Raw genomic sequence first — 10,377 nt, 5'->3', positions numbered from 1 at the left:
ATTAGACCTTGACCCAAAAATAAAAGTTGTTACCCTAGTCAAGTACTACAACTTTGCTTAAGGGTGCACTGCCATGTAAATATTCTATGCTATAGTTCAACTTAGGTCAAACATATAACTTGAAAAAGGGGAATTTTGCTGCAGGACATCGCTAAAAAGCCTAATATGCTGACGGACACCGCCAAGAGTGAAATTTGCCTAGTACCATTACAAAATCGCGTCCATTTGCTGAAACACACCGCACCGAATATTTTATTCATTTATCAGATTTGCGGAGAGAGAAGGTGGGAAAAATGACTCTTCTGCCCTCATCTTCAACCTTAAAGGGACGCGATTAGAGGCAGCAGATCCACGAGGGCCAGCTCCGGCGCGCGTGGAAGGCGCTCTCGGGCCTCTCCGTGCTCCTCATCGACGACGACGCCGCTGCCGCGGTGGGCGCCGGCGGCGGGCTTGCCTCATTCCTCACGTCCCACCGCAACCACTCCTTCGGCCACGCGCGGGCCTCCCCCTCCCGCGCCGCGTCCCTCGCCTCGGCTTCCTCCTCCTCGTCCTTGTCCTCATCGCCCTCCGCCCATTTCCGCTCGCTCTCGTGGAGCGTGTCGCGCACCTGGTCGGTGGCGCGCCAGCTGCAGGCCATCAGGACCGGCCTTGCCGTGCCGCGCGCCAACGAGGCCGCCGTCGCCTCAGGCCTCGGGGCCCTGGCCTACGCCATGGGCTGCTTGCTCCACCTCGTCGCCTGGGCGCTCGTCGCCGCCGTGCCCTGCCCGGACCGCGCTGCCGCGCTCCAGGCGCACCACCACCTCCCGCCCCCGCCGCCGCGCGCCGCGTTCCCCTGGGCGCCGCCGCTCCTCGCGCTCTAGGAACGCCTCGTCGAGGAAGGGGAGCGCAAGGACCGACGCAACTCGTGTGGCCTGGTCAGGGAGATCCACGCGCTGGAGAAGTGCGCATAGAGGCTCGCGGAGGCCATCGACGCCACGCCTGTCTCACTCACCGGCGAGCGGGAAGCCGAGGTGCGGGAGGCTGCTGCTGAGCTTGCCGCGGCGTGCACCACCATGAAGGATGGGCTGGACCCACTGGAGAGACAGGTCCGGGAGGTCTTCCACCGCATCGTGCGCAGCCGAATGGAGGGCCTCGATTCACCGATGCTCAATGCCGATTGAGCTCTGTCAAGATCATCATCATCATCATCTTGCCTTTGATCTCGCAATGTGGCGGTGCTAGGTAGCTATCCTGTTCTTGCTTTTTTTTTGCTCACTCTTGTGATCAGCTAGTGGTAAGTATAAAATGTGTATCCTTCTGTAAAGGATTACAGAAAAGGGAAAGGGAAGGTGTCATCTTTAGGTAAAGATGATTCCTTGTTCCCATGTTTTGATGCTGCATTTGGTGTATATCGTCGCGTTTTTTATAGTGTCACGTCTGTGTGCAGCTAATTCTCGAGCAACTTGTGTCGCTTTTGAAATGCGACTTTCATTGACAATGCTAACAACCAGAAAAAATATATATATATGTAGTTTAACTTTGCACATTTCTTGGTTCTTATCTTTGGATTATCGTGTTCTGCTCTTTCAATGGTTCATTTTGGAGGTCTACTTAGACTTTTATTCTATCAATGTTACTGTACAAAGAAATGCGACAATAATGGTGGCAAAAATGCGGGGATCGAATTGTGACACAACAGCAAAAAATGCGGGGATCAGTTTTCTGTACTTAATGAATTTGCAGTATTCATTATGTGCCGAAGAAGGGCTCGTGCTGGCCGTCGCCGGAGAAGGCAGCCTTGATGCTGCCCCTGCCGAGGCCGAGGTTCTCGTCCATGGCCTCCATGACGCGCTCGGCGAGCTTCCGCAGCTCGGCGCGGTACTCGCGCATGGTCTCCTTGAACGCCGGCGGGTCGGACGGCCACTGGCAGCCATCGTGGATGTAGAAGATGTCCTCCCAGTCCAGGTCGTCCACGGGCGCCACCTCCTCGCCGCGCCGCTCCGCGTCGACGAGCGCCTCCAGCGTGCACCCAAGGTTGAAGACGAGGGCAGAAGAGTCATTTTCCCCACCTTCTCTCTCCGCAAATCTGATAAATGAATAAAATATTCGGTGCGGTGTGTTTCAGCAAATGGACGCGATTTTGTAATGGTACTGGGCAAATTTCGCTCTTGGCGGTGTCCGTCAACATATTAGGCTTTTTAGCGATGTCCTGCAGCAAAATTCCCCCTTGAAAAATGAAAGCCTACACTATAACTAGGACTTAGAGGCCAAATGGGTCCAAGTCATGAATACCAAAGTTATTCCATTTGACATTCTAAACATGTTTAAGGTACTCCTAAGGTCGCACAAACATTTTATATATTGGTCACATGTAAATCCTAGCATATATAAGCATTGGCATATATATATGAATCAACATTTCATGTGACAAAGTATAAGAATGAGATGAAATTTCATATGCTCATGTTCATGAATGCTTGGATGATGCTTGTACTCATGAAGTGCAAGTGCAAATTGCAATGCTTAACACAGAGGTGTTACAGCTGGAGAAAGACTACTAGCCACACTGCTAATGCCCCAACTCTATTTTTATTTCAGGACTTGTTTACCTGCACCACCCGTTCCACTTGGGTTGGGAGAGAATGGATTGGAGTGCAGTCAAACAAGTCATTAGCTTCAACTGTGAACTTCATTTATGGCTCTATAGTAGACAACTAGAAAAAAGTATGTTTTAAACTTTACATTATTAAATTAAATATTACATAATTCTCTGCCTCATAACTTCACTCAGTATCCTCATATCACCTATGGGTGGGACTAACATTTTTCTCCCAGAGCAAAGCTCTGCTTTCATGGATCATGGATGCCAGAGTTTTCTACAACTACACACTCCCTCCTGCAGTGAGGAGACGTTGAGACTTAGATGAAAAAAGAGTTTCAAACATCGGTATCTTAATTCTTACCATACCATGGCTAGTCTAAGGATCGATGAAGTGCACATTTAGACCTGTTTGGTATGTGACTCTAGCGAGCTAAGCCAAAATTTGTTCCAAGCAAAATATAGGAAGTGACTAATGCCAAACTAGACATAAAAAGTTTGTATTTGGTTTTAGTTTGGTCGATGACAAAACTATAAGCGGCATGTGGATTCCTTATGTCATTATTTTAAAAGTGTTAAAATAGAGCCAATTAGGTCATAAAATATTGGATTAATTGCAAGAAATATGGTCATTCATCTGTTTATAGACTGGATTGCACATTAAAAGTGCGTTTGGCAAGGGTTTGGTTTCTCGAACAAACGATTCTAATCATTCTGATTCACATATGAAGCATGATTTTGCCTTATTGACTTTAATAAAATTCACTTCAACTATTTGTATGAAAATACTTCGAAGTTGAAGAGATGTATCTAATAAATGACATATTTTACTTTACAATAACCCAAGTTTGTGCAAGTACCTCTCTCTGATTCTCATATGTGAGTCCAGGAAACGTTCCTAGTTCTGATTACGAATCTTTTTAATCGTTCAACAAGGATTTTTTCTAAGAACATTTGGTAGAGATTCTACTATTTCATAAGAGAAACGGTTTAAGGAATAGAATATTGACCAAACTTTATTAAGCCAAGGAGATACATCAATTGGAAATGAGTATGTGTCTAATCCCAATTGGGCGCAGCGATTGCAAGGTCTAACACTGGTGGAAGAGGCTTTGCGAAGGGCGTGGGTCGCGTCCTTCCATGGGCTGGTCAGAAGCGAAGGGTGCAAGTCGGAGGCATCCTTAGGTCATCCATGTTGTCGATGTATGGTGTGGTGTCATTGCAATGCTAGGGACAATATTGTTCATGTTGGTGCGAGGACGAGGCGATGACCACTGTTGACGACTGTCGTGTGCTAGGAACGTCCAAGGCCTACAAAGACCGCGGAGACTGAGGCTATGAAAGACGTTGCAACTATGATAGCCGCACCACCCTCGGAGGTGTGGCGATAATGGTGCAACACATGCTTGTGTCCGTGGAAGTAGATTAGACCACACCCTAGTGCAAACACCACACGACAAGGTCCCAAACGAGTGTAGGGCATGATGAAAACCACACGACAAGACCCCTAACGTGCTAAAGGATTTGGGCGTTGTTGGGAAGGATGAGAAGCTAATACAAGACATTATAGTTTGTCTAAAGAAATTATTGTCACCAGACCTCCTCAAGCCACCGTTGACTTTAAAAAGGTCATGTCTTTTGAGACTTTATAGTTTTCTGTTGATCGCTCCTTCTTGAGGCTATTATTTGCCTAATCTAGATCTTCTTCTTTATTAACATAATCGGTAGCTCTCCTTCTTGGTTTGTTTTTTTTAAGTGAAAAATGAACTAGAGAAAGGTGAGATTCGTGCCGTTGCTTACCGTCGACGGAGACTTGGATGTCTCTGTTGCTCTCCTTGTCTTGTTCTCTCGTGCTCAATAGAGTTATGTGCATGATAACGTGTAAAAACAAATACTAAAATGTATTTTAAATAAACAGACGATTCTATTAACATCTGAACGAACAGTGTTATTACAAAATCATACATGACGAAGGGATTGTTCCACACCTGCGCGGAAAGAGAAATGCGGCACCCCTATACTAAAAAAAATAAATAAACCAGTCGCCTCTTTCGTCATTAACAACCGCTAATCACGTCATTGATCACCGATTAATTGTATCTCTCACACGTTCAACAGGTAGATATATATACTACTCATAACATTGCTTGATCGGGTATGGTGATTATTATAATAACAAGTACAACTATACTATTCCTAACACCACATGACGCGAAGAAAATTGAAACGATCAATCAGCCTGCTCGTGTATCGCTTTTAACCGGCGCTTATCAGCCATGCTACAGTATTTTTCTTTCGTAATAAATCAGCCATACAAACTAGCACAAACGGCTTATCGATCCCGCGAACAAACTGAATAATGCGATATTAAATGCTCACGAGTTTTTTCAACGAACATTTTTAAACCAACCGGCGCAGGAACAGGAACAGGAACGTGACCCCCACCACTCCGTTGCTGTCAGCAGCAGCAGCCAGCAGCGGCCAGCGGGTGAGCTGAAAAGCGAGCCAGCCAGATTCGTTAGAAACCTGCAGGCCCGCGCCGGCCAACCAGATCCATCCTCCTCACCTCACGCCGGCCGAGTCCGGCGGCGACCCAGCTGCGCGGGTGGCGTTTCCAACCAAGCGAGCGACCGCACACGCACACGCGCGCGCGGGCGCCCGTAAAAAAATCGGGGTCAGCGCGTGGACTCGGCCGCTGGGATGGATCGAAATCGAATCGGCGGCACCGGCACCCTGCCTGGCTGTCGACACTGTCGTGTCCGGTTGGTGGCGCCCCAGCGAAAAGCAAAAGAAATACCGGAAGAAACTGCCTCGTGCCTGTGCCTCTTCCTCTCCTCGCTTCTCCCTGTGGAGGCCAGGCGGCGAGTGGTCCAGTCCACCTCCAACTACAGATCCCAGCTCGCGCGGTCCAGCTCTGAGCTCCCTCCTCTCCACACCCGGTCGTGAATCGTCGTTCGCTCTGGTCTCTGGAGAAAGCTTGTAATTTTTTCCTTCTGGATTTTGTTTTTGCTCCCCAACCTTTTCCTGGCGCGATTTCCTGTGTACGGTTGGTGCGGTTGGTTGGTCATTTTCCCGCAACTTCTCTTTGGTTCCTGCGCGAGAGCGCCCTCTTCTTTCCGGCTGCTACCCGTTGACTCGGGCGGGCATTCCGTCGAGAACCTTCCGTGCGGCGCCGGGTGGCGGCGTGGGGGGCGGGGCCCTGCGGGGTTGCATGGTCCGTTGCCTGGACGGGCGGCGGTTCCTGGTTTCCCGGGCGACGTTCCTTGATGCCGCTGTTGTGGCAGGCGCAGGGTTCTAGCGGATGGAATGCAACGGCTGCTATGGTATGTGATGCTTTTGCTATCCTGGACTCCTAGGTGCTTTTATTTTTTTTGGTAAACTAGGCTGGACTGAATTTGTTGGAGAATTTTGCTCATGGTGATTTCTGTTGTTCTGCAGCGCTGAAATCAAGAAGGTTCGTTGCGATCACTGATGCGGGGCGATTTTGGTGACACGATGAGTCTCGCACACAAGCACAAGGTTGTCGAGGAAACCGTGGAGATGGAGGAGGAGCAGGGGTTTCTTTGGAAATCTAGCCTGCTCCCTTACAAGGACGAAGATGATTTCGTTCTTCCTGGGAGTAGTAAGCAGCACGCATCAACATCAGGAGAGAGAGAGACAACTCTGTCTGGCAAGATGGACCCGAGGATAGACAGGTCTGGAAGCAATGGAACAAGCAAGGCAAGTGGTGGACAGAAAGTCAATTCATTTTCGTTTCGCATATACTCCCTGCGTTCTAAATTATAAGTCGTTTTGGCTTTTCTAGGTACATAGATATATTCTCCGGATACATAATAAAATCAATGTATTTCGAAAAGCTAAAACAACTTATAGTTTAGAATGGAGGAAGTAGTATTTAGCTAAGTTAGTGACAAATGAACATTTTTTTTTAAAAAAGGTCTTAGCTTTAATTCACATTAGATTTGTGTGTGAATGCAGGAGAATTACTTAACCTATATTGCATCATTTTAGCTTAGCCACGTGACTTAAATCAAATATATGGTGTCCTGAAGTCCTTACCTTTCATAGCAGGTCCCTAGACTGGGTTCCATGCTTGGGACAGCCAGCATGGCTGGATTTGGCAAGGCCGTGGAGATTCTAGACACACTAGGCTGCTTGATGACGACCTTGAGCTCAGATGGTGGCTTTGTTTCCAGGTCCAAGACCAAAGGGTGCAAGATATCAATTCTTGCTTTTGAGGTTGCCAACACAATACTTAAAGGTGCTAGTATCATGCAATCTCTCTCGGAAGACACTGTCACATACTTCAAACAAGTTGTGCTTCCTTCTGAAGGTGTACAGAATTTGGTTTCCAGTGAGATGAGTGAATTGATGCGAATTGCAGCTAATGACAAAAGGTACCCTGCAAGATTGTTGTCAGTTACCACGGTGACTTTCTTATCGTCTTTGTCCAGTGAGTGTTTTGTGAACTCTGGTTAATATTTGCAGAGAGGAGCTGAGAATATTTTCTCAAGAGATTGTTAGGTTCGGGAACCGCTGTAAAGATCCCCAGTGGCATAACCTGGATCGCTACTTTGTGAAGTAAGCAGATTTCATGATTTCTCACATCAGCAAAGAATTAGTCAATATGCTTGAGTTTTTATATCTCTCTTGTTAATTTGACCTCTAGGTTAGAATCAGAAAGTGCACCCCAGAAGGAGCTGAAAGAAACAGCAATAGCAGAGATGCAGAAGTTGATGAACCTTGTTCAACGTACAACTGTGAGCACTGTGTTGTTCTCTAAAGATATCTTCTAAGCGACAAATGTCCATCATTTCATTTTATTTATATTTTGCTTTCTATTTCAGGATTTGTATCATGAGCTGCATGCATTAGACAGATTTGAGCACGAGTACCGCTCTAGGCTAAACGGAAAGGGTAATACCGATAGATTTGAAAAAGGTATGGCTCCTATCTATAACATTGTATTTCATTTTAGGGGGGAAACTGTGGATGCTTTTTGTCATTTGTTATGTGTCCATTACCTAAACAAAATGGCATTGTCTGAACTAAAAAGGATTGTGGAAGCTTAAGTAAAGAAAATTTCTCCTATAACTAATGTTGCTGTAAATCTAAAATTCACCTCATTATGTTTTTTTTGGGTTTGCGATGCCTGAGCACATATTTCATTAAGAGGAAGAGAGCAAACGCGACCACACGCACAACGGGGCTTGGCACCATTTAGAAGTTTAAAATTTACCTCATTATGGCAATGAAGCTGTAGTCCTTGAACTTTTGACACTATATTTAGGTTACTTTGCAGGAGACAATATTCAAATTGTGAGACTGGAGTTGAAGACCCAAAGTAGTTATGTGAAGAGCTTGAAGAAAAGATCTCTCTGGTCCAAGACGTTGGAAGAAGTGAGTAACTTTTGCTGTAGAATTTCTTTTGTATGCTAACATCAGCCTGCCTCTTTTTTGGTTGTAATAATATGCTTTTTTGATGATAGGTAGTCGAGAAGCTTGTAGACATTGTGCACTACTTACATGTTGAGATCAACAATGCTTTCGGATCTTCTGGTACTTCCACAGCTGAATTTCTCATGTTGAGTCAGTCAAGCTTATTTCCAGCTGATCCTCTAATGCATTTGTAGATGGAGGTGTGGTGAATGCCGAATCAACTGTGAGCTGTCAAAGGCTAGGACCTGCTGGACTTGCATTACATTATGCAAACATTATCATTCAGATTTATAGTATTGTAAGTTTCTCCTTGTTTTTTCTAAGCCAGATCAAGATTTTGAGTTATTTACTTTCTTTTACCATCATAAATCATGTATCATCTTAAAGCAGAAAGCTACTATGCTGTTAGCATCGCCTTCCTCTTTATTTTGGGCATTATTTTCTGAACTTCTAGTTCGCTAACGTAGATGCAGCTTCCATGATTGGATGTTATCCAAAAACGAAGATAATTAACCAAACATAAGAATGACTGACAAGAATTGTGTAAATGGCTTTCAGCAGTGTTCACAACTCAGATACTATTTTAAGGCGTAAGAAATAACAAAACTTTCTTTTATAGGTTTCTCGATCAGGGTATGTGCCAGCAAATTCAAGAGATGCCCTCTACCAGGGATTGCCACCAAGGATCAAGTCAGCGCTATCAAATAAATTGAGAATGACCTCAGTGCCTCAGGAGGTAATACAAGTAGAGAATAAGTGAACCATCGGCAATTTTTTCACACATTCTAATCCATGAATTCTGATGCAGCTCACTATTGATCAAATAAGGGCTAGGATGGAGAAAACTCTGAAATGGCTTGTGCCCATGGCCATCAATACCACCTGGTACTGTATCCTGCTTTACACCAAACATATGGTTTAAGGTTGATTCAGTTGTGCTGCTATTTGTAATGCCTCTACTGTCTTTCATGCTTACTTCAGTGCTCGAGGTTTCTTGAGGTTTAGCGAATGGGTGAAATCAGGGTGAGAATGACCATTTCCAATGCTTTGATCCATGTTTTTCGTGAAATAGGAGTAGTTTTCTTTCTAAGATTTGACTTTTGTGTTGTGGTTGTTTACTGTTTCATTCAGGACTGAGAGGGTTGGTAAGCGACCGGGTCAAGCAGATCCGATTGAGACGCTATACCATGCTGACAAGGCAAGGACTGAGGATTGCATTCTAGAGTTGGTTGTCTGGCTTCATCACCTCGTCAGCCAGAGTAACCGTCCAGCAATGCAAAAAGCCACTGACCGATGTATCTAACCAAAAGCCAGGAATGGTCATGGACCATGACATGCTAAGCATCGCACAACGCCTTTTATCCAGAAAGGCTGTGTTTGTCGAGTGGTCTAAGGTGTCAGAATTATCTGAAAAGAGGGGACATCAAACTCTTCTGATCCACCTTGCTGGTTGTTTTCGTCTTTGTTATTAGGTCGTACATGGAAACTAGAGTTGTTCTTGCCATGGAGGACGTGCGCTTTTTGTTTTTGCCGTGGAGGACGTGCGCTTTTTCTTTTTGCCATGGAGAACGACCGTTTTTGTTCATGTCCGGATATATAGTCGGGCATGCATATATGTGCTCTTTACATCAGCTGAGTAGGTGTAGTATAAGAACTTTGTTACTTTGATCTATTTGTTATTTGTAAGTGTAGTTGTGACAATCACATTATACAAAGGAAACGCACATCATGTCAGTGCAGGGAAAAACCACATATTATCTGCGGTTGTGAATATCACAATTGGTGACCATACGGATGAGCTATTTGCTAGGACATAAGCTATCAAATTATATATAAACTGAACGCCCGATTCCAACCATAACTTAACTAAGCTGACATTGGAGCCCCAAAAGTGCCGATCTTCACTCCTTAGGCCTTGTTTAGTTCGGCTTCTAGGGCTCTAGCTCCTCCATGCATCTACTGTGCAACATTAAACGGCTCGGAATGATGAGGGAGAAGCTGCCGGAGCCACGTTTTTTATGCTCCGGCTCCGGCACAAATCAATGGGGAATGAGGAGAAGCTGGAGCCACGTTTTTTGTGCTCAAGGCTAGAGCCAACGTGAGCTCCTCCAAACGCGCTCTTAGGCCTGGTTTAGTTCCCAAAAATTTTTCACCCCAAACTATCACATCGAATCTTGCGACACATGCATGTAGTATTAAATATAGACGAAAAAAAAAACTAATTGCACAGTTTGGTTGGAAATCGCGAGACAAATGTTTTAAGACTAATTAGTCCATAATTAGCCATAAGTGCTACAGTACTAACATGCGCTAATGATAGATTAATTAGGCTTAATAAATTCGTCTCGCGGTTTCCAGGC

At 45.3% G+C, this 10,377-nt stretch overlaps 2 pseudogenes; both read left to right on the top strand.

Annotated features, from left to right (window-relative positions):
- Nucleotides 1-293: 293 nt before the first annotated feature.
- LOC136491888 (protein ROH1D-like) lies at nt 294-1,516 on the top strand (annotated as a pseudogene).
- A 3,608-nt stretch (nt 1,517-5,124) lies between these two features.
- On the top strand, nt 5,125-9,768 carry LOC136493042 (protein PSK SIMULATOR 1-like; annotated as a pseudogene).
- The last annotated feature ends 609 nt before the right edge of the window (nt 9,769-10,377 follow it).

The sequence above is a fragment of the Miscanthus floridulus genome, chromosome 11 (genome assembly GCF_019320115.1).
Source record: "Miscanthus floridulus cultivar M001 chromosome 11, ASM1932011v1, whole genome shotgun sequence".
NCBI lineage: Eukaryota > Viridiplantae > Streptophyta > Magnoliopsida > Poales > Poaceae > Miscanthus > Miscanthus floridulus.
The sequence above is the reverse complement of the archived record's forward strand: the minus strand, read 5'-3'. Positions and strand labels throughout refer to the sequence as shown.